Raw genomic sequence first — 24,651 nt, forward strand, 5'->3', positions numbered from 1 at the left:
AGCTTTGGCTTGAGGGGATTGAGGGTGGATGTGTGTCCTGGGTCTCTCTCCATCTCTCTGCTGCTCTCTAGTGTGATGGACATGCCTGTGAGCCCCAGTTATCAGTCCATCTCCCTGCAGACTTGCTGATCAAATTTAATGTGAACCTGTTGTATTTCCCTCCCAAATTTCTCAATCCGCATTTAGATTTGCCTTTGGAAACTACAATATACCAGCATAACCTGTCATCACATTTTCCCTTTTTCTCCTGTGACTGCCCTAATACTGTTAAGTAGAAATGCAGTTCATTACTGAAGTTACATTCTGCTCAAAGTTAGAGAGGTTTGTAATGAAACAGGAATTTAGACTGCAAAATTGTAAAGTGAGCAGAGCTCAAAGGAGCTACCATCTGCATTTATCTCTGTAAGTAAGTGGGTTGAATTCTCAAAATGAACACTATACAGTTAGAGCATCGAGTTGCCAACTCTTCCGGATTGTCCGGGAGTCTCCTGGAATGGAAGATGAATCCTCCAGACACTGCTGCTAGCATCCTGGGAAAAAAGTGGAGTATTATGTCCAATTCTGGGCGCCACACTTTCGGAAGGATGTCAAGGCCTTGGAGAAAGTGCAGAGGAGATTTATTAGAATGGTACCAGAGATGAGGGACTTCAGTTATGTGGAGAGACTAGAGAAGCTGAGATTGTTCTCTTTAGAGCAGCAAAGTTTAAGGAGAAAATTAATAGAGGTGTTCAAAATTATGAAGGATTTTGATAGATGGATGTCACGTGATCGGATGTAACTTGATCAAACACCACATGATCAAATCTCTAGGATAGGGAGAAACTGTTTCCACTGGCAGGAGGGTTGGTAACCAGAGGACACAGATTTAAGTTGCTTGGCAAAAGAACGAGAGGTAAGATGAGGAGAAATGTTTTTACACAGCGACTTGTTACAATTTGGAATGCACTGCCTGAAAGGGTGGTGGAAGTAGATTCAATAGTAACTTTCAAAAGGAAATTACATATATACTTGAAAAGGAAAAATTTGGAGGGCTATGGAGAAAGAGCAAGGGAGTGGGACTAATTGGACAGCTCTTTCAAAGAGCCAGCACAGGCACAATGGATTGAATGGCCTCCTTCTGTGCTATATGATTCTATGATTCTCTGATTCTATAAATACGACACATATAAGAATCTGGGTGTGTAAAGGTAATTATCATTTAAACCCATTCAATTTTTAGACCATAAGTTTTAATTTCCATTGGACTTGCTCAACTGGTTTTGGTTTGACTGATGAGGGCAGGGTTAAGATGAACTTGATATGTTGGAAGTTGGGTTTTTTTCAACCTTTGATAATGCGCATTTGTCCTTTTCTCGTTATATGTCTTTTTAAAAAATCATTCTTGAATTTTTACCATGTGTAAATGTAACAAAGTTTTTACAGCACAAACATTAAGGATTGCAGTGAATATGTGTTGAACATGTTACGAAGCTGTATAATCTATTGAGGCCAGTTTACAACATTTCCATAACATTTACTTGAGTCATAATACAGACAAGATTGTGCTTAAATATAGGTGCATCAGAACTAACGTGTAGGAATATTAACCTAAGTGTTACACCATGCAAAATTAACACACAAGTAATTGACACATTTGTATAAAACAATTTTGTCCAGTATTTAACAAAAATGTTAACTTATTTTAAAAAACAGGCGATAAGAGGCAGAGTAATTTCATATGAACATACTGCGCATTTGTATCCTAATATTGTAATGTCTAGGGTTTGAGTACAATATGCATTGGAACCCTTTTCATAGTGAAATCTTTTGCCACAGAACACTGCAATTATTTTGTGATGTTAGTTGCCTGAATTTTACTGACAATTTGATGAAACCAAGAAAATAGTAAGTTCAGGGTTTTTGTTACAGTAAGGGGTCACCTCACCCTGAAACGGCAGCATTCTGAATTCTGTTTGACAACTGAATCTCCCAGACAAAAGAATACATTTTTCACAAATTACCTGGTGAGCTTGTCCTGATACTAACCTCATTCTTTGCGAAAAGGGACGATGACCCTGAAATTGTCCGTTTCCAGAGCAGTAAAGTGAACGAAAACCTTTTACAATGTAACACGCAGTGAGGTGAGGCGTACCAGCCTGCACAAGGAATTGGTTAATGTGTTCACAGACCTACTTCTGGGGGAGGGGGTGGGGGGTGGTAGAGAGAGGGGGGAAGGATGGCTCCAACGTACAGTTTGGGTGTAATTGAAATGAAACTCGGAAATGTAATAAACAGTGAGTAGGATAGTAACAGACGTCAGGAGGACATAGTCAGAAGGGCAGATGCATGGCAGATGAAATTTAATGCAGCAAAGTATGAAGTGATGCATTTTGGTAGGAAGAATCAGGAGAGGCAATATAGACTTAATGCTACAATTTTAAAGGGAGTGCAGGAAAGAGTGACCTGGGGGTGTACCTACAGAAATCTTTGAAGGTGGCAGGACAAGTTGAGAAGGCTGTTAAAAAAGCACACCGGATTCTTGGCTTTATAAACAGAGGCTTAGAGTACAAAGCAAATAAGTTATGCTAAACCTTTATAAATCACTGGTTAGGCCCCAGCTGGAGTATTGTGTCCAATTCCAGGCACCACACTTTGGGAAAGATGTCAAGGCCTTAGAGAGGGTGCAGAGAAGATTTACTAGAGTGGTAACAGGGATGTGGGACTTCAGTTACGTGGAGATGCTAGAGAATTTGGGGTTGCTCTCCTTAAATTAGAGGTTAAGGGGAGATTTAGTAGACGTGTTCAAAATCATGAAGGGTTTTGATAGAGTAAATAAGAAGAAACTGTTTCCAGTGGCAGATGGGTCGGTAACCGGAGGACACAGATTTAAAGTAATTGGCAAAAGAACCAGAGGCGAGATGAGAAGAATTTCTTTTACGCAGCAAGTTGTTATGATCTGGAATGCACTGCCTGAAAGGGTGGTGGAAGAAGATTCAATAATAACTTCCAAAAGGGAATTGGATAAATACTTGAAGGGTCAAAATTTGCAGGGCTTTGGGGAAAGGGCAGGGAAGTGGGACTAATTGGATAGCTCTTTCAAAGAGCCGGCACAGGCATGATAGGCTGAATGGCCTCCTTCTGTGCTGTATCATTCTATGATTCTAATTAGGAGAATTTATGGAATATTAAAAGTTTCAGCTTTTCAGCTAACGTGTTTAACATAATTGAAAGCACGCAATGATGCTTACACTGAAGTGCATAACTAATCCTCTTAATTGAAGGCTGGAAAAACAGAAAACACAGCAGATGCGTCAACATTTGAAAGGATAAACATAGGTTAGCATTTTGGGTGGAACCCCTTTGTCAGAACTCAACACCAGATGTTATGCAAACTGGGTTTAAAGTGATTTTCTTCTTGCAATGTTGAAATGTAATAAAGGGTTCTGCTTATGACACGGCAGTTGAAGCAGTAAATTACCCATGGGTATTCAGTCCTACTGAAGGGAAGGGATTAACAACCCCTTGGACAATTGTGAATTTAAACTATCTGGACATTTGGACATTGCATTTGAAAGGATGGGTTAACTTGCCTTATTGGATATTACATTTGAACAGCATCAATTTAAAGGTGCAAAGACAGCAGTTCGCAGAAATCGCTGAGCCAGCACAAAATAGAACTGATAAACTGAGAATAAAGTGGTTCTGTAAACTTGGAATTTCCTATCAGGCTGGTGTAATAACATTTCAGATGTCTAAACAAAGCAAGGCTTTGAGAACAATACAGAAATAATAAAATGAGAAACAAAGTGGGCAAAGCAAGGCTTTGAGAAGGTTTGGCCACTGATAAGGGAGGCCCACGTGTTGCATGGTCTGGAACAAGCGAGGTAAGAGACAGAAAGTGGTTGAAGGATAAAATATGGTTCAACATCTCAGGAAGTTGAGTGACGCACAACAGACAACTGTCCATCATTGAGACTTGTTGCTCCTTGAGGCCCAGCAACAGCGGGTGATTGGCCAAAGTGAAACTTCCCCTGACTTTTACTTACGCCCCAAGTGGCAAAAACAATATAAAAATGGAACATCGGGGCAGATTCTTCACTTCAGTCGATGGAGTCTGAAGAAGCTTCGACTACAGGAAGGATGTCCAAAAGAAGAAGAAAAGAACCTCAGATGCCGAAGAACTGATCACTTTTATTGCCTTAAAGCAAAAATCCTTGGTTTAAGGTTGTATATTTTGCTTGTTATGTCTGATGCTTGTGTGAATCATTTAAATCATTAAATGATCACGTTGTGAAGTTTATAACAGGTAGAATAAGGTTGTATGCATTGCTTGATTAGCTTGATGCTTGTGTGAACCTTATAATCATTTAAATAATCACTTTTGCTTAATGAGACTACTGTGAGTGTGACATTCTTTAACTGACCATTGTCCAGGTTCAAGAATCACTGTAAATCAGGTTTATCCTACACCCCATTCCCCACCCCTCAGCTCACACATCAACAGTGATCACATGGGTAAGGTAGACAAGGAGAAATGGCACGAATGGACCCGTGTTCAAGATTGAGTCGTTGCCTTCAAAGGGAAGGGCAGATAAGGAGGGAAAATTTGAGGGAAAAAAAACACGCAGGCCTTTAAATTCTTCAGGAGTTCTGCTGGTCTCCTATTGTAACTCCAGCAGGTGACCAGCAGAACCTCCATGGAAACAGCAGAGACCAGGTTACACTTGGTCTCCGCCATGTCTGGGAGTTTCCAAAGAGCCACATAAAAGGTGGAACTTCTGCCTGCCACTTTCAAAGCAGATGATGGACTGGGCGTGGGGTCTCCGTAAGCTGGGAGTCCTGGCCATGGAAGAGGACCTGGTGTTGCAGTGACAACTGGTACGCCCAGTGAGTTGAGGCATACTGGCCTCTATAAGGATGATTATGAGCCCAGGGCCAGCCAGGATTGGACCCCAAAGAGGGAAAAATAAATTCCAGATTGGGGGCTGGTAGGAACAGTGCTGGGGAACATGGGGTCTGAGCAATCCACTCCTTCCACTGACGGGTGGGCAGGAGTCAGGGTTTCCATACACATGGGGCAGGCAGGAGTCAAAGATGTACCTGAAGTGGCACTCATGCCCAGCTGCCCCATACAAATGAGGTGCCCTCCCACTGACTCCACATACTCGGGTGGGGTCAGTGCTGAAGAACACTGTTGTGCGTGATCTCAACCAAGTTTACACAGAATTACATAGAATGTACAGTACAGAAACAGGCCATTTGGCCCAACAGGTCCATGCCAGTGTTTCTGCTCCACACGAGCCTCCTTCCTCCCTACTTCTTCCAACCTCATCACCCTATCCTTCTTTTCCTTTCTCCCTCACATATTTATCCAGCTTCCCCTTAAATACATCTATGTTATTCACCTCAACTACTCCTTGTGCTAGTGAGTTCCACATTCTGACCACTCTCTGGGTAAAGAAGTTTCTCCTGAATTCCCTATTGGATTTATTAGTGACTATCTTATACTTATGGCCCCTAGTTCTGGTCTCTCCTCTACGTCTACCCTATCAAACCCTTTCATAATCTAAAGACCTGGCAAATAGATATAAAACTAGAATTCATTCCTGTTGCTGTAAGTTAATGTTCATTGTTATTTTGAAGGGTCAAGATCCATATGAAACATTAAACTTTTAGGGTAGCTGAGAAATTTTGAGACAACCCCGAATGGTGACACTGCCAGCAAATTTTCCCAGTGTTTAACTCCATGTTGTTTTGTACTGATCTAACTACTGTTTACCTTTCAGGTTGTTCACAAAAAGTATGCACTGGCTTGCTTCCGGAATGTTCTGGTAAGATTCCCGTGCGCTGTGGTCGAACTGCTATCGGTGGATGCTTGAGTGTACATTCGCTTCATAGTCACTCTGCTGGGTAAGGCTTAAGTGTTTTCAGGACAACAACACAATTTCATGTAATTTTTTTTGTAAATGTTTTGCACTCAAGGTGAGGAGTGTCACTGGAATGGTATGGAATGGGAATTCAACTCTATGTCAGGTACCCAGTATCAGCATCAAGGATAGCATGGTTAGATACAGAGTAATGCACACTGTCCTGCCCAATAATGTGCCTTAGTCCTAGCCTCAGAAGAACATCCCTATACTACACATGGTGAGATTTCTCCCATGATTGTAATTACTATAATTTTAAATTATTTTGAAGTGTGAACATTTTCTAGAATGGAATAATATATTGGGCCGGATTTTCCTGGAAAAATAATGGCGAGGCTAACAGGGCTCACCGTTATTTCTGTGCATCTGGTACAGCGACTTCCAGCGACGGCACATGCACAGTAAAACGTGGAAATCTGGAAGTTTCTATACCAGATGCCAACCTCCTCCATAAACTCCGCGAGAACGACATCTCACTGGCTGGCTCCCAGTTCAAATGAGTGGATTGCACTGACCTGATGGATATGAACTAATCTTGCCAAAAAAAGGTACGTCAAGTCATTTTAAGCCTAAGTGCACTTTTAATGGCTTGGTAAGTCTTAATGACTTAATGACTGCCAAATGACCTCTCTGGCACTGAAAATTAACTTTTACAAATGTGGAGTCATATTCCTTCAGATTTTAATTGTTGTTGGACATTTTAAAAAATTTAATTTTTATCGTTTTATTTTTTCTTTCTGTCTCTTGTAACTCTGTCACTTAATTTAATATTTCTTACCCTCTCTTTATTTCGCTTTCTGTACCTGATTTTACATTAAATTCACTATTCTAATTTACACTTCCTGGTTCTGACTCTGCGCTGCTTTTTAACATACTTCAATCTAAATGGGGTAGATTATAGAACTATAGAATTATAGCAACTATAGACCAGTCAGTTTAACCTCAGTGGTGGGGAAACTTTTAGAAACGATAATCTGGGATAGAATTAACAGTCACTTGGTCGAGTGTGGATTGATTAGGGAAAGCCAGCACGGATTTGTTAAAGGCAAATCATGTTTATCTAACCTGATAGAGGTTTTTGATGAGGTAACAGAGAGATTAGATGAGGGGAATGCAGTTGATGCGGTGAATGTGGACTTTCAAAAGGCGTTTGATAAAATGCCTCATGGTAGGCTTATCATCAAGATTAGGGGGCAGTAGCAACATGGATATAGAATTGGCTAAGTGACAAGAAACAGAGAGTAGTGGTGAACGGTTGTTTTCGGACTGGAGGGAGGTGTGCAGTGGTGTTCCCCAGGGGTCAGTGCTGGGACCACTGCTTTTCTTGATATATATTAATGACTTGGACTTTTTAAAAATTCGTTCACGGGATGTGGGCGTCGCTGGCAAGGCCGGCATTTATTGCCCATCCCTAATTGCCCTCGAGAAGGCGGTGGTGAGCCGCCTTCTTGAACCGCTGCAGTCCGTGTGGTGACGGTTCTCCCACAGTGCTGTTAGGGAGTTCCAGGATTTTGACCCAGCGACAATGAAGGAACGGCGATATATTTCCAAGTCGGGATGGTGTGTGACTTGGAGGGGAACGTGCAGGTGGTGTTGTTCCCATGTGCCTGCTGCTCTTGTCCTTCTAGGTGGTAGAGGTCGCGGGTTTGGGAGGTGCTGTCGAAGAAGCCTTGGCGAGTTGCTGCAGTGCATCCTGTGGATGGTACACACTGCAGCCACAGTGCGCCGGTGGTGAAGGGAGTGAATGTTTAGTGTGGTGGATGGGGTGCCAATCAAGCGGGCTGCTTTATCTTGGATGGTGTCGAGCTTCTTGAGTGTTGTTGGAGCTGCACTCATCCAAGCAAGTGGAGAGTACTCCATCACACTCCTGATTTGTGCCTTGTGGTGGAAAGGCTTTGGGGAGTCAGGAGGTGAGTCACTCGCCGCAGAATACCCAGCCTCTGTCCTGCTCTCGTAGCCACAGTATTTATATGGCTGGTCCAGTTAAGTTTCTGGTCAATGGTGACCCCCAGGATGTTGATGTTGGGGGATTCGGTGATGGTAATGCCGTTGAATGTCAGGGGGAGGTGGTTAGACTCTCTCTTGTTGGAGATGGTCATTGCCTGGCACTTATCTGGCGCGAATGTTACTTGCCACTTATGAGCCCAAGCCTGGATGTTGTCCAGGTCTTGCTGCATGCGGGCTCGGACTGCTTCATTATTTGAGGGGTTGCGAATGGAACTGAACACTGTGCAGTCATCAGCGAACATCCCCATTTCTGACCTTATGATGGAGGGAAGGTCATTGATGAAGCAGCTGAAGATGGTTGGGTCTAGGACACTGCCCTGAGAAACTCCTGCAGCAATGTCCTGGGGCTGAGATGATTGGCCTCCAACAACCACTACCATCTTCCTTTGTGCTAGGTATGACTCCAGCCACTGGAGAGTTTTCCCCCTGATTCCCATGGACTTCAATTTTACTAGGGCTCCTTGGTGCCACACTCGGTCAAATGCTGCCTTGATGTCAAGGGCAGTCACTCTCACCTCACCTCTGGAATTCAGCTCTTTTGTCCATGTTTGGACCAACGCTGTAATGAGGTCCGGAGCCGAGTGGTCCTGGCGGAACCCAAACTGAGCATCGGTGAGCAGGTTATTGGTGAGTAAGTGCCGCTTGATAGCACTGTCGACGACACCTTCCATAACTTTGCTGATGATTGAGAGTAGACTGATGGGGCGGTAATTGGCCGGATTGGATTTGTCCTGCTTTTTGTGGCATTTATTGTGTTGGGAGGGTCTGGGGTCACGCGGGAGGCCATACTCCGATCCCATTCGATCCAGGCCCCTGAATCCAGCCATCGCCGCATAAAGGCAATTGACACACCTGCGGGGCAGATCCGTTCCGACCCCCCGACACACACACGTGAATGCCCTGCTCCTCCTTCCACCACTTGTTCCAACACATTTTCACGCCCCCCCTTTGTCCCCGTAATCTGTCGGTACGTCTCGTCCCCCAGTCTCTCCCAGTCCGTGGATGTGTCACCCTTGGCCTGGTCCAACTTCCTCAACCACCACCACCGTCCCAAGGGAATGTGTCCCTTACATCTAAAGCCCCACATGCGCTCACCCTCGGTCACCCCAACCCGTGTGGCCGTAATCTCCATCTGGGGACAGGGGATGGAAGCCTCCCCGTACGTGAACCCGCCGTGACTGGAGTATCTCATTGAATTCGACCCCAGCCACCCTGGCCACCTTCCCTTGTGGAAATAGGCTGCCCTCCCGCCCGTGTCCCCCCTCCTACCCCACTTAGTCACAGTGGGTCCGCTCCCCCCCATACAGCCGAATATGAGGGACAACTCGGTGTCCCCTCTCCTACTGTGCCCCGTCCCGGCCAACATCAAGATCACGCTCAGTCTCAGGGCCGTCTCCATTCCGTCCTCGGCCTCCTATAAAACAAAAGCGACAATCCTTTGCTGTGAGAGGGTCTTACCTCCACAGGTCTGGCTTCGTTATATACAACAGTAAAACTATGTACAGTACCATCCGTGCTGTCGGGTGCTTCCGCTAAGGTTCCTCTCGCCCTTTTCGGTTCACGGCCGCCATGTAAGGAGGCATCCATGGCCCCCTCGGCCGTGGGACCCTACCGCTCCTCCTTACTGCCCCAGCCATTGGGTCATCGTCATCCCAACTCATGGGAGGAAGACCCGCGTCCACCGTGCTCATGACTGTGCCTTGGCATCTTTTTACTTTCGTTACCCTCTCCCCGGGCTTAAACAGCTTGCACTGGTAGATATAAGAACATAAGAACATAAGAAATAGGAGCAGGAGTAGGCCAATCGACCCCTCGAGCCTGCTCCGCCATTCAATAAGATCATGGCTGATCTGATCCTAACCTCAAATCTAAATTCATGTCCAATTTCCTGCCCGCTCCCCGTAACCCCTAATTCCCTTTACTTCTAGGAAACTGTCTATTTCTGTTTTAAATTTATTCAATGATGTAGCTTCCACAGCTTCCTGGGGCAGCAAATTCCACAGACCTACTACCCTCTGAGTGAAGAAGTTTCTCCTCATCTCAGTTTTGAAAGAGCAGCCCCTTATTCTAAGATTATGCCCCCTAGTTCTAATTTCACCCATCCTTGGGAACATCCTTACCGCATCCACCCGATCAAGCCCCTTCACAATCTTATATGTTTCAATAAGATCGCCTCTCATTCTTCTGAACTCTAATGAGTAGAGTCCCAATCTACTCAACCTCTCCTCATATGTCCGCCCCCTCATCCCCGGGATATGGAACCACTTTGTGCGTTTTGGGAGTTTAACCGCGTACACCATGGGGCTTGCCATGTCCACTATACTATACGGCCCCATGTATAGTTGCTCGAATGCCCCTACCTGGGCATAATTCCAGATCATTATTTGGTCTCCCACCTTCCACTCGTAGGTTCTCTGGGGCTCGAGCAGCAATCGTTTTTTCTGGTGCTGACTCCCCATGTTACTGGCTGCCTGCCAATGAATCTGTTTTAACCGCTCGAACAGATTCTGCACAAAATTGTCCTGGTTCACTTCCCTGACTTGGGCTTCAGTGAGGACCAGAGCCAAAATATGGGTGGGGGTGCGCATGACCCTCCCGGTCGTGAGCTCATGCGGGGAATACCCTGTGCTTCTGGAGAGGCTGGCCCGGACACCCTTTAAGACAAGAGGCAAGACCTCGTCCCATCTCTGCAGGAACTTGTTCATCTCCTTCCTCAGTCTTTCCTTCAGTGTGCGGTTCATACGCTCCACAATTCCCGATTGTGGAGCGTATGAACCACTTCCTTTAGCAAAATTCTTGCCATTGCCAATGCTGTGGCTGCTCGGCAAGGGAAGGTTTCCACCCACTTTGAGAACACGTCCACCGGGACCAGGCAGGATTTGTTGCCTCCCTTAGTCGTGGGTAGTGGGAAACAGGTTGAGTTGTTAAGCAAGGAGAGGAGCAAGTAAGACGTGCGTGCTGACAGCATCTGCAGCACGTGAGTCAGAAAAGATTATGGGAGGAGGGAGATGTGGGAAACGAGAAGGAGCATTAGCTACGCAGAGACCCCCTTCATCGGGACCACCAGCGTGGCTTGTGGTCACGGGTGCAGCGATGGCCCACCCAATGATCTGAAGCACAGTCTCCTCCAGGGGGGTGAGGACATGTAGACGTGCCTGTCCACCTTAGTTAGACCACACTAGGAGTACTGCGAACAGTTCTGGTCTCCATATTATAAAAAGGATATCGAGGCACTGGAGAAGGTGCAAAAAAGATTGTAAACAATTTTACAACACCAAGTTATAGTCCAGCAATTTTATTTTAAATTCACAAGCTTTCGGAGATTTTCTCCTTCCTCAGGCAAATGTTTCAAGATCTCCTTGAAGCCTACGCATTTATACATATTGAACAATAATAAATGGTGTTTACAGACTGCCTCTGCAACTGCCCGTTGCCAAGGCAATCACCGTGTTCAGACAGAGAGGTGTTACCTGCAGAACCTCCGAATACACATTCAATAAAAAAACAAACAGGGAAAAAAAAACAGAGAAAAAAAAACACAGAGAGAGGCAGAAACATCCGGAAGGCAGAGAGAGCCAGCAAATGACCCATTATATTAAAAACAGATAACATTTGTTCGCTGGTGGGGTAACGTGTAGCGTGACATGAACCCAAGATCCCGGTTGAGGCCGTCCTCATGGGTGCGGAACTTGGCTATCAATTTCTGCTCGACGATTTTGCGTTGTCGTGTGTCTCGAAGGCCGCCTTGGAGTACGCTTACCCGAAGGTCGGTGGATGAATGTCCATGACTGCTGAAGTGTTCCCCGACTGGGAGGGAACCCTCCTGTTTGGCGATTGTTGCGCGGTGTCCGTTCATCCGTTGTCGCAGCGTCTGCATGGTCTCGCCAATGTACCATGGTACATTGGCGAGACCATGCAGACGCTGCGACAACGGATGAACGGACACCGCGCAACAATCGCCAAACAGGAGGGTTCCCTCCCAGTCGGGGAACACTTCAGCAGTCATGGACATTCATCCACCGACCTTCGGGTAAGCGTACTCCAAGGCGGCCTTCGAGACACACGACAACGCAAAATCGTCGAGCAGAAATTGATAGCCAAGTTCCGCACCCATGAGGACGGCCTCAACCGGGATCTTGGGTTCATGTCACGCTACACGTTACCCCACCAGCGAACAAATGTTATCTGTTTTTAATATAATGGGTCATTTGCTGGCTCTCTCTGCCTTCCGGATGTTTCTGCCTCTCTCTGTGTTTTTTTTTCTCTGTTTTTTTTTCCCTGTTTGTTTTTTTATTGAATGTGTATTCGGAGGTTCTGCAGGTAACACCTCTCTGTCTGAACACGGTGATTGCCTTGGCAACGGGCAGTTGCAGAGGCAGTCTGTAAACACCATTTATTATTGTTCAATATGTATAAATGCGTAGGCTTCAAGGAGATCTTGAAACATTTGCCTGAGGAAGGAGAAAATCTCCGAAAGCTTGTGAATTTAAAATAAAATTGCTGGACTATAACTTGGTGTTGTAAAATTGTTTACAATTGTCAACCCCAGTCCATCACCGGCATCTCCACATCGCAAAAAAGATTGACCAGGATAACACCGGAACTGAAAGGAAAGATTGAACAGGCTGGTGCTCAATTCCCTAGAAAAGAGAAGACTGCAGGGTAGTCTGATAGAGGTCATAGGAATCATAGGAAGGTTACAGCACAGAAGGAGGCCATTCAGCCCATCAAGTGCACGCCGGCTCCAAGCAAGAGCAATCCAGCTAGTCCCATTCCCCCACCCTATCCCCGTAGCCCTGCAAATTTTTTCCCTTCAAGTACTTATCAAGTTCCCTTTTGAATCTGCCTCCACCACCCCCTCGGGCAGTGCATTCCAGATCCTAACCACTCGCTGTGTAAAAAAGTTTTTCCTCTTGTCACCTTTGGTTCTTTTGCCAATCACCTTAAATCTATGTCCTCTGGTTCTTGACCCTTCCACCAATGGGAACAGTTTCTCTCTAGCTACTCTGTCTAGACCCTTCATGATTTTGAATACCTCTGTCAAATCTCCTCGCAACCGTCTCTGTTCCAAGGAGAACAACCCCAGCTTCTCCAGTCTATCCACGTAACTAAAGCCCTTCATATCCCTGGAATCATTCTAGTAAATCTTTTCTGCAACCTCTCTAAGGCCTTCACATTTTTCCTAAAGTGCTGTGCCCAAAACTGGACACGATACTTCAGTTTTGGGCGAACCAGTGTTTTATAAAGGTTCATCATGACTTCCATGCTTTTATACTCTATGCCTCCATTTATAAAGCCCAGGATCCCATATGCTTTTTTAACCGCTTTCTCAACCTGCCCTGTCACCTTCAACGATTTGCGCACATATACCCTCAGATCTCTCTGTTCCTGTACCCCTTTTAGAGTTGTGCCCTCTAGTTTATATTGCCTCTCCTCATTCTTCCTACCGAAATGTATCACTTCGCATTTTTCTGCGTTAAATTTCATCTGCCACGTGTCCGCCCATGCCACGAGCCTGTCTATATCCTCTTGAAGTCTATCACTATCCTCCTCACTGTTTACTACCCTTCCAAATTTTGTGCCATTTGCAAATTTTGAAATTGTGCCCTGTACACCCAAGTGTACAGGGCACTACAGCTGGGACAACATCCCAGCTGTAGTGCTGAAGACATGTGCTCCAGAACTAGCTGCGCCTCTAGCCAAGCTGTTCCAGTACAGCTACAACACTGGCATCTACCCGACAATGTGGAAAATTGCCCAGGTATGTCCTGTCCACAAAAAGCAGGACAAATCCAATCCGGCCAATTACCGCCCCATCAGCCCACTCCAACAACACTCAAGAAGCTCGACACCATCCAAGATAAAGCAGCCCGCTTGATTGGCACCCCATCCATCACCCTAAACATTCACTCCCTTCACCACCAGCGCACTGTGGCTGCAGTGTGTACCATCCACAGGATGCACTGCAGCAACTCGCCAAGGCTTCTTCGACAGCACCTCCCAAACCTGCGCCCTTAGGCGCATGGGAACAACACCACCTGCACGTTCCCCTCCAAGTCACACACCATCCCGACTTGGAAATATATCGCCGTTCCTTCATCGTCGCTGGGTCAAAATCCTGGAACTCCCTTCCTAACAGCACTGTGGGAGAACCGTCACCACACGGGCTGCAGCGGTTCAAGAAGGCGGCTCACCACCACCTTCTCGAGGGCAATTAGGGATGGGCAATAAATGCTGGCCTCGCCAGCGACGCCCACATCCCATGAGTGAATAAAAAAAAAAGGAAGCCCCTGCCCACAGCCCCACGGGTACAGGGAACAGAGGCTGGGTGTCCCGCCACCACACCGGGCCCAGGGAATGGTTTAGTTTTAGTCCCCACCGGGAAGGTTGTATTCCAGGCGGTGCATTACGCGGTCGAGTCGGTCATTTTAAATTTAACCCGGGTGCAGCTGCCCGAGTGGTGTCTGAAGGGGACTGAGCAGTTTTACGAAGCCCTTATTAAAGATGTTCCATCAATTTTTTGAGCTCAGCTATGGGGATGTGAGTCGGGAAGAACTGTATAATATGGATGCGTACGATGGGATTAATCCAGGTAGACAGAGGCGAGGGATGTTTAATGACATGACCACAGCTTTTAACACGGGCACGTCCCTCGTCAACAGCATGGATAACGCACAGCTACAGACCCAGGTTAATATTTTAAGGAACCAGCTGCGAGAGATACTGGGGGAAGGGAACAAGGTGGAAGGTTCGGAGCTAAAGGAAGACCAGACAATGACCATTCACTTAAAAGAGATCATTGCTGAGCTGGAAACACACGTCAAAATGATTAACAGTTTAATACGGGAGGATAGGAATGCCTCGGCGAAGGCAGCCAGAAATGACGCCTGTGTGTTGTACGGTGCGTGGTTGCTGAATGAGGGACGCTGTAATTTGGAGTAGCAACCGGCACCTCGCAGCACTCAGCTCGTATGATAACTCGATGAGTCCGTGTCAGCTCCGATTAGCTTCTGAAGCCTACCCAGTCCCAGTTGATTGCGGCCGGTCCAACCACACGGTTATGGGGATTGTACTGCGTATGCCGGTAATTGGCGGGTCACCACGCCGGTGTACCGGGTAGAGAACATTGGTGTTTTAAGGGACGGGGTGCATGTGCAGTATCATGGGGCCCCACTGTTTGTCGTAAAGGGGGAGCACGCAGAAACTTAACTGGACCAGCCATATAAATACTGTGGCTATAAGAGCAGGTCAGAGGCTGGGTATTCTGCAGCGAGTGACTCACCTCCTGACTCCCCAAAGCTTTTCCACCATCTACAAGGCACAAGTTAGGAGTGTGATGGAATACTCTCCACTTGCCTGGATGAGTGCAGCTCCAACAACACTCAAGAAGCTCGACACCATCCAGGACAAAGCAGCCCGCTTGATTGGCATCCCATCCACCACCTTAAACATCCACTCCCTTCACCACCGGCGCACAGTGGCTGCAGTGTGCACCATCCACATGATGCACTGCAGCAACTCGCCAAGGCTTCTTCGACAGCACCTCCCAAACCCGTGACCTCTACCACCTAGAAGGACAAGGGCAGCAGGTACATGGGAACAACACCACCTGCACGTTCCCCTCCAAGTCACACACCATCCCGACTTGGAAATATATCGCCGTTCCTTCATCGTCGCTGGGTCAAAATCCTGGAACTCCCTTCCTAACAGCACTGTGGGAGAACCGTCACCACACGGGCTGCAGCGGTTCAAGAAGGCGGCTCACCACCACCTTCTCGAGGGCAATTAGGGATGGGCAATAAATGCTGGCCTCGCCAGCGACGCCCACATCCCATGAGTGAATAAAAAAAAAAGGAAGCCCCTGCCCACAGCCCCACGGGTACAGGGAACAGAGGCTGGGTGTCCCGCCACCACACCGGGCCCAGGGAATGGTTTAGTTTTAGTCCCCACCGGGAAGGTTGTATTCCAGGCGGTGCATTACGCGGTCGAGTCGGTCATTTTAAATTTAACCCGGGTGCAGCTGCCCGAGTGGTGTCTGAAGGGGACTGAGCAGTTTTACGAAGCCCTTATTAAAGATGTTCCATCAATTTTTTGAGCTCAGCTATGGGGATGTGAGTCGGGAAGAACTGTATAATATGGATGCGTACGATGGGATTAATCCAGGTAGACAGAGGCGAGGGATGTTTAATGACATGACCACAGCTTTTAACACGGGCACGTCCCTCGTCAACAGCATGGATAACGCACAGCTACAGACCCAGGTTAATATTTTAAGGAACCAGCTGCGAGAGATACTGGGGGAAGGGAACAAGGTGGAAGGTTCGGAGCTAAAGGAAGACCAGACAATGACCATTCACTTAAAAGAGATCATTGCTGAGCTGGAAACACACGTCAAAATGATTAACAGTTTAATACGGGAGGATAGGAATGCCTCGGCGAAGGCAGCCAGAAATGACGCCTGTGTGTTGTACGGTGCGTGGTTGCTGAATGAGGGACGCTGTAATTTGGAGTAGCAACCGGCACCTCGCAGCACTCAGCTCGTATGATAACTCGATGAGTCCGTGTCAGCTCCGATTAGCTTCTGAAGCCTACCCAGTCCCAGTTGATTGCGGCCGGTCCAACCACACGGTTATGGGGATTGTACTGCGTATGCCGGTAATTGGCGGGTCACCACGCCGGTGTACCGGGTAGAGAACATTGGTGTTTTAAGGGACGGGGTGCATGTGCAGTATCATGGGGCCCCACTGTTTGTCGTAAAGGGGGAGCACGCAGAAACTTAACTGGACCAGCCATATAAATACTGTGGCTATAAGAGCAGGTCAGAGGCTGGGTATTCTGCAGCGAGTGACTCACCTCCTGACTCCCCAAAGCTTTTCCACCATCTACAAGGCACAAGTTAGGAGTGTGATGGAATACTCTCCACTTGCCTGGATGAGTGCAGCTCCAACAACACTCAAGAAGCTCGACACCATCCAGGACAAAGCAGCCCGCTTGATTGGCATCCCATCCACCACCTTAAACATCCACTCCCTTCACCACCGGCGCACAGTGGCTGCAGTGTGCACCATCCACATGATGCACTGCAGCAACTCGCCAAGGCTTCTTCGACAGCACCTCCCAAACCCGTGACCTCTACCACCTAGAAGGACAAGGGCAGCAGGTACATGGGAACAACACCACCTGCACGTTCCCCTCCAAGTCACACACCATCCCGACTTGGAAATATATCGCCGTTCCTTCATCGTCGCTGGGTCAAAATCCTGGAACTCCCTTCCTAACAGCACTGTGGGAGAACCTTCACCACACGGACTGCAGCGGTTCAAGAAGGCGGCTCACCACCACCTTCTCAAGGGCAATTCGGGATGGGCAATAAATGCCGGCCTCGCCAGCGACGCCCACATCCCATGAACGAATAAAAAAAAACACTATGGCCAGCACTGACCTAAAGGGGTGCCAGAGCAGGGGCGCACACGTGATATTGTGTCCCCAGTGCCTGAACGCGTTCGATCGGCCAGACTGCGGGTTTGAATCTGAGAGTGCGGAACCCATTAATTGCACCACGGAGGTGACGGCCCAGAGCCACATTCCATCTCAGGTAGCATACGTGGGTAACGGGAAGTACTGCGTCACGACAAGTGTGGACCAGTACCGGGTACACAACAACACTTGGTGCCCGGTCACCGACACGACTTTCTGCTTCAAACCCCACACAGAGGTTCAAGTGGGCCGGGAGCGCATCATTCCCATTCCGGAACCATCTACAGTGCACCTCACGGTAAACAACACGGTACAGAACCTGCAGCAGTAAATTACACGGTTCGGGTACGAGATAACTCCTCTGCCCGAACACCTCAGAGTTACTAAAAGACGTTGAGCTCTCGCAAAAACATTTTACACGCTTGAACAGCGAAACCGGGAGGTGGGGAGGGAGATAAGGGAATTGGTTTCCCCGCCCTGTTGGGACATTGGATTAAGTGTCGAGGTCCCTCCGTGGATCCGTATACTTTGGCACGCTCTGGTAATTATACAGCGTTTGGTTGTATTGTACTTGTTACGGCTGTCCTGTAAAAAGCGAAACAAAACACTCCAAAGTCGTCGGGAGGCCCTGATTAAAGGGTGACCAGGAGTTTTGTTCTTTGTAAATATGTTGGAAGTGTGTTGTTTTGTGATTGAAGAACAGAACCCGGAGTTGTTAAAAGTAATAAACGGTTTGGTTGGGGGCCATGATGCTTTCCACAGTGGAAGGTACATGGATGCTTGATATTCCAGTACGGACATTGAAATACCAAAGGGGGGTCTGTAATAATCAGTGCAGGCCCCAGGGATTTACAAACAGGCATTTTGAAAAAAACAGCAGCCCGTTTGAAAAGTGGGTGTGGCCCAGGTGTGTGTAATGGACAAGGGATTCCGACCAGACCCCTAAGCCAATTAAGGGAAATGTCTGAGCGGACAGAGTTTCTCTGGGAACACAATGAGCCAGGAAGGGCAATGCATATGGTAATTGGCAGGAGACGGAGACACCATTGTTAGTCAATGTTAAACCACTTAACCCAGAAGTGAAACCCACTATCAGCCATTACCATCATTGCCTAGATGAGGTAAACCCGAAGGGCGGGAAACCAAACAAAGGAGGGCCATCAAATCCCAGACTGGTTGGAAGCAAAAGGACATCACTGTGAGATTACTGACTACACGCGAAGAAGTTTGGAACTTTGGGGGGTATAAGAGGAGGCAGTTTTGGGACTTTTCACTCTCTTGCTTCCTCGCCTGTTCTCGTCTTCGCTTGTCTTTACCTTCACAACAAGAACCGAGCACTCTGCCTGGGATGGAGAGAAGAAACCACCACAAGAAGCAGAGCCTCGCTCTTCAACTGTATGGACGAACCTCAAACTGAGACTTGAATACTGCGCGGCGGTACGGAACCAGGAGACACGTTTTCTACAAGGGGAAGCAGCGAGAAAGTCAAGGGACAATCAGGGTGAGCATTGTCCAAGTCCACATCCTTAAGACCACTGGTATTGTGTGAAGGGGTGTTGTGTGTTCCCAACCAAGCCATAGGGGTTTAGTGGGTGGGGTATAGCGTATACTCTACTCTGGGTAGTGACGTAGTGTACTGTATTGTCTTACGCCACTGTTTTTTTTATATATTATTAACCTTAATAAACACTGTACGATTGAGTCCGAAAAACTTGTCCGTGAGTCAATTCTGTTCACCGTAATTCTCATAATTTAGAACTGTGTAAGGGGGAGGTGATTTGAACCACCGAGGCAAACCACTTACAATAATATTTAGAGCTGTGATTCTGAATGTGTTGAGGTACTGATCTGGGTTGAGGTATGGGACTTTGCTGAAGCATGGTTGCATTTTAAATAAATGAAAATCAATGGGCAAACTGTCCGGCGCACAGACTAATATGACATTTTTGGAGCTGACTGGTTTCCGTGAACATTGCTTAGCCAGCATCTCTCCCACTCATGTGACTAATAATGTGTCAGACCCAGTAGCAATGTTGCAGGACTAGTTTTACAGGCTGCATTGTGTGATGAGATGTTTGATATCAACCGTGATCTTATCAAATGGCGGAACAGGCTCGAAGGGCCATTTAGCCTACTCCTGCTCCTATTTCTTATGTTCTTATTTCTGTTCCAGTGTGTTAAAAACTGCAGATGTCAGAATAAAAGCGTGACACCCTGGTTTCAGTATGTTTGAAGACAGGCTTCAATTTTGCAGCGGACACAATTAGACTAATGTCACCATAACATCAAATGTAAACTTAAGTCCCACCTAAATTGTCCTGCCTTTTCTTTGTGACCTCTTCTTCTGCACCGTGACTTCTGCCTCACTGAGCAAGGGAGCCGCATGAATGTGCACACATGGGCAGTGACAGATGGAGCAGCTCAATGGAAGAAGGAACCAGGAAGTTCTGATAGAGACGGCTTTGTGTGCTGATTCTAAAAAGCAAACTAGATACTATACAAATTCTGACTACTCCTGCAAAGCATTTATGATTGGCATATTAGGGTCGGAATTAGGACCACTCCTTTTTTAATATGTATTAATGACCTGGACTTAGGTATACAGAGTATAATTTCAAAGTTTGCAGACGACACGAAACTCGGAAATGTAGTACATAATGTGAAGGATAGTAACAGACTTCAGGAGGATATATACAGACCGGTGGAATGGGCAGACAAATGGCAGATGAAATTTAACGCAGAGAAGTGTGAAGTGATATATTTTGGTAGGAAGAATGAGGAGAGGCAATATAAACTAAATTATACAATTTTAAAGGGGGTGCAGGAACAGAGAGACTTGGGGATGTACGTACATAAATCTTTGAAGGTGGCAGGACAAGTTGAGAATGTTGTTAAAAAAGCATATGGGATCCTGGGCTTTATTAATCGATGATGTGGAGATGCCGGTGATGGACTGGGGTGGACAAATGTAAGGAATCTTACAACACCAGGTTATAGTCCAACAGTTTTATTTGAAAATCACAAGCTTTCGGAGGCTTTCTCCTTCGTCAGGTGAGTGTGGGATTCCTTGAAAGTTACCGCATATATAGTCAGAGAACAATGCCTGGTGATTACAGATAATCTTTCCAACTGCCCGATTGCCTTGATAACGGGCAGTTGGAAAGATTATCTGTAATCACCAGGCGTTGTTCTCTGACTATATATGCGGTAACTTTCAACGAATCCCACACTCACCTGACGAAGGAGAAAGCCTCCGAAAGCTTGTGATTTTCAAATAAAACTGTTGGACTATAACCTGGTGTTGTAAGATTCCTTACATTTATTAATCGAGGCATAGAGTACAAAAGCATGGAAGTTATACTAAACCTTTATAAAACACTGGTTAGGCCTCAGCTGGAGTAATTTTGTTCAATTCTGGGCACCACACTTCAGGAAGGATGTCAAGGCCTTAGAGAGGGTGCAGAAGAGATTTACTAGAATGGTGCCAGCAATGAGGGACTTCAGTTATGTGGAGAGACTGGAGAAGCTGGGATTGTTTCTCCTTAGAACAGAGAAGGTTAAGGGGAGATTTGATAAAGGTGTTCAAAATCATGAACAGTTTTGATACAGCCAATCAGGAGAAACTGTTTCCAGTGGCAGAAAGGTCGGTAACTAGAGGACACGGATTTAAGATAATTGGCAAAAGAACCAGAGGCGATATTTTTTTACGCGGCGAGTTATGATCTGGAATGCACTGCCTGAAAGGATGGTGGAAGCAGATTCAATAGTAACTTTCAAAAGGGAATTGGATAAATACTTGAAGGGAAAACATTTACAGGGCTATTGAGAAAGAGCAGGGGAGTGGGACTGATTGGATAGCTCTTTTAAAGAACTGGCACTAGCACGATGGGCTGAATGGCCTCCTCTTGTGCTGTACCTACTATGGTACTATGAATATGATATTTTTAATCCCCCATCAGTTCACAGGGCATTCTTCATCTTCTAGAATCATAGAATCATACAGCACAGAAGAAGGCCATTTGGCCCATTGTGCCTGCGCCAGCTCTTTGAAAGAACAATCCAATTAGTCCCACTCCCCTGCTCTTTCCCTATAACCCAGCAAATCTTTCTTTTGTGGTGCGAACTGAGCACAGGAAATGAACCCTGGGCTTGAACAGGTAGGCCTGAGGCCTGATCGAAATTGGGCCTGGGGCCTCATTTAAATTAGACTGGTGACTGCAGGTACCTGCTGTGCCTCCTCAGGCAGCTCGCTGGTGAAGCGAGCATCAATTTCAGGCTGCTGTGAGGCCATCAACAGCCCTTACTAAGATCCTTGGGGTGGGGGGGGAGCGGTGGTGGAGGTGATCGGGAGAGGAGGAGGTGATCAGAAGGGGGCCAGGCGATTGGGGCAGGCCCAAAAACAGGCCCAGACTCATTTCTATCACACTGTGTTCTACCCTTCAGCCACAGGAGACTTGGGTTATCACTTCATCAAAGAAATTAATTCTGCTGTTAATTAGGCAGAATAATTAACTGCCTAATTATTCTGGTGTCAGTCGATTGCTTGTTTTCCATTTGTTGTTTCTTTGGCAGACAGAATTCTGGGCCTTGGAGCCGAGATTTTTCATTAAGAGAGCAGCTACTCTGGTGCAAATAACCTTTTTTTTAAAAACGAAGATATTCATTATTTTACTGGCTTGATATAAAGGAGAAGTCTATAACAAAAAATGAAAGATTTTTGGCTATAATGCATCATTGTATTGGCTTCTTTCTTTCTATCAAAGTATACATGTGGTTTAATACAAGGTTCTCTTGCAGAAAGTGGCCCTGCTGCCTCGATGCACAACAATCCCATTAAGACACTGCGGCTGGGTTTTTTTTATTCATTCATACGATGTGAACATTGCTGGCGAGGCCGGCATTTATTGCCCATCCCTAATTGCCCTTGAGAAGGTGGTGGTGAGCCGCCTTCTTGAACCGCTGCAGTCTGTGCAGTGAAGGTTATCCACAGTGCTGCTAGGTAGGGAGTTCCAGGATTTTGACCCAGGGACGGTGAAGGAACGGTGATATATTTCCAAGTCAGGGTGGTGTGTGACTTGGAGGGGAACATGCAGGTGATGGCGTTCCCATGTGCCTGCTGCCCTTGTCCTTCTAGGTGGCAGAGGTCGTGGGTTTGGGAGGTGCTGTTGAAGAAGCCTTGGGGAGTTGCTGCAGTGCATCTTGCAGATGGTACACATTGCAGCCACGGTGTACCAGTGCTACAGGGAGTGAAAGTTTAAGGTGGTGAATGGGGTGCCAATCAAGCGGGCTGCTTTGTCCTGGAGAGTGTCGAGCTTCTTGAGTGCTGTTGGAGCTGCACTCATCCAGGCAAGTGGAGAGTATTCCATCATATTCCTGACTTGTGCCTTGTAGATGGTGGAAAGGCTTTGGGGAGTCAGGAGGTGAGTCACTCATCACAGAATACCCAGCCTCTGACCTCTTAGAGCTACAGTATTTATGAGGCTGGTCCAGTTAAGTTTCTGGTCAGTGGTGACCCCCAGGATGTTGATGGTGGGGAGATTTAAATTGTTCCAGTATAGCTACATTGGCATCTACCTGACAATGTGGAAAATTGCCCAGGTATGTGCTGCCCACAAAAAGCAGGACAAATCCAATCCGGCCAATTACCGCCCCATCAGTCTACTCTCAATCATCAGCAAAGTGATGGAAGGTGTCATCGACAGTGCTATCAAGCGGCACTTACTCACCAATAACCTGCTCACCGATACCCAGTTTGGGTTCAGCCAGGACCACTCGGCTCCAGACTTCATTACAGCCTTGGTCCAATCATGGACAAAAGAGCTGAATTCCAGAGGTGAGGTGAGAGTAACCGTCCTTGACATCAAGGCAGCATTTGACAGACTGTGGCACCAAGGAGCCCTAGTAAAATTGAAGTCAATGGTAATCAGGGGGAAAACTCTCCAGTGGCTGGAGTCATACCTAGCACAAAGGAAGATGGTAGTGGTTGTTGGAGGCCAATGATCTCAGCCCCAGGACATTGCTGCAGGAGTTCCTCAGGGCAGTGTCCTAGGTCCAACCATCTTCAGCTGCTTCATCAATGACCTTCCCTCCATCATAAGGTCAGAAATGGGAATGTTCGCTGATGATTGCACAGTGTTCAGTTCCATTTGCAATTCCTCAGATAATGAAGCAATCCGTGCCTGCACGCAGCAAGACCTGGACAACATCCAGGCTTGTGCAGATAAGTGGCAAGTAACATTCATGCCAGACAAATGCCAGGCAACGACCATCTCCAACAAGAGAGAATCTAACCCCTTCCCCTTGACATTCAACGACATTACCATCGCCAAGTCCCCTACCATCAACATCCTGGGGGTCACCATTGACCAGAAACTTAACTGGACAGCCACATAAATACTGTGGCTGCAAGAGCAGGTCAGAGGCTGGGTATTCTGCAGCGAATGACTCATCTCCTGACTCCCCAAAGCCTTTCCACCATCTACAAAGCACAAGTCAGGAGTGTGATGGAATACTCTCCACTTGCCTGGATGAGTGCAGCTCCAACAACACTCAAGAAGCTCGACACCATCCAGGACAAAGCAGCCCGCTTGATTGGCACTCCTTCCACCACCAGAGCACAGTGGTTGCAGTGTGTACCATCCGCAGGATGCACTACAGCAACTCACCAAGGCTTCTTCGACAGCATCTTCCAAACCCACGACCTCTACCACCTAGAAGGACAAGGGCAGCAGGCACATGGGAACAACACCACCTGCATGTTCCCCTCCAAGTCACACACCATCCCGACTTGGAAATATATCGCTATTCCTTCATCGTCGCTGGGTCAAAATCATGGAACTCCCTACCTAACAGCAGTGTGGGAGAACCTTCAACACACGGACTGCAGCAGTTCAAGAAGGCGGCTCACCACCACCTTCTGAAGGGCAATTAGGGATGGGCAATAAATGCTGGTCTCGCCAGTGACATCCACATCCCATGAACGGATTTTTAAAAAAATTTGGCAATGGTAATGCCATTGAATGTCATGGGCAGGTGGTTGAATTCTCTCTTGTTGGAGATGGTCATTGCCTGGCACTTGTGTGACACCAATGTTACTTGCCACTCATCAGCCCAAGCCTGGATGTTGTCCAGGTCTTGCTGCATGTGGCACGGACTGCTTCATCTTCCACTTTAATGGCTGGAAACTGACAAAACTTGTATTGAAAATTCAGATCGTTTGTCTGGAGCAGTTGTCCTGGGGAGGGGCAAGCCATTCAATTCA

The 24,651-nt window shown here is 46.9% G+C and overlaps 1 long non-coding RNA gene across 1 annotated transcript in view; it reads left to right on the forward strand.

Annotated features, from left to right (window-relative positions):
• The first annotated feature begins 819 nt into the window (after positions 1–819).
• The window catches only part of LOC137335487 (uncharacterized), a 34,884-nt gene continuing 11,052 nt past the window's right edge, over positions 820–24,651 (forward strand). The window contains exons 1-2 of the long non-coding RNA XR_010966434.1: positions 820–892; positions 5,766–5,889. This is a non-coding gene — a long non-coding RNA (uncharacterized lncRNA). The remainder of the gene's footprint in view (positions 893–5,765; positions 5,890–24,651) is intronic.

This window comes from Heptranchias perlo, chromosome 19, assembly GCF_035084215.1.
Source record: "Heptranchias perlo isolate sHepPer1 chromosome 19, sHepPer1.hap1, whole genome shotgun sequence".
NCBI lineage: Eukaryota > Metazoa > Chordata > Chondrichthyes > Hexanchiformes > Hexanchidae > Heptranchias > Heptranchias perlo.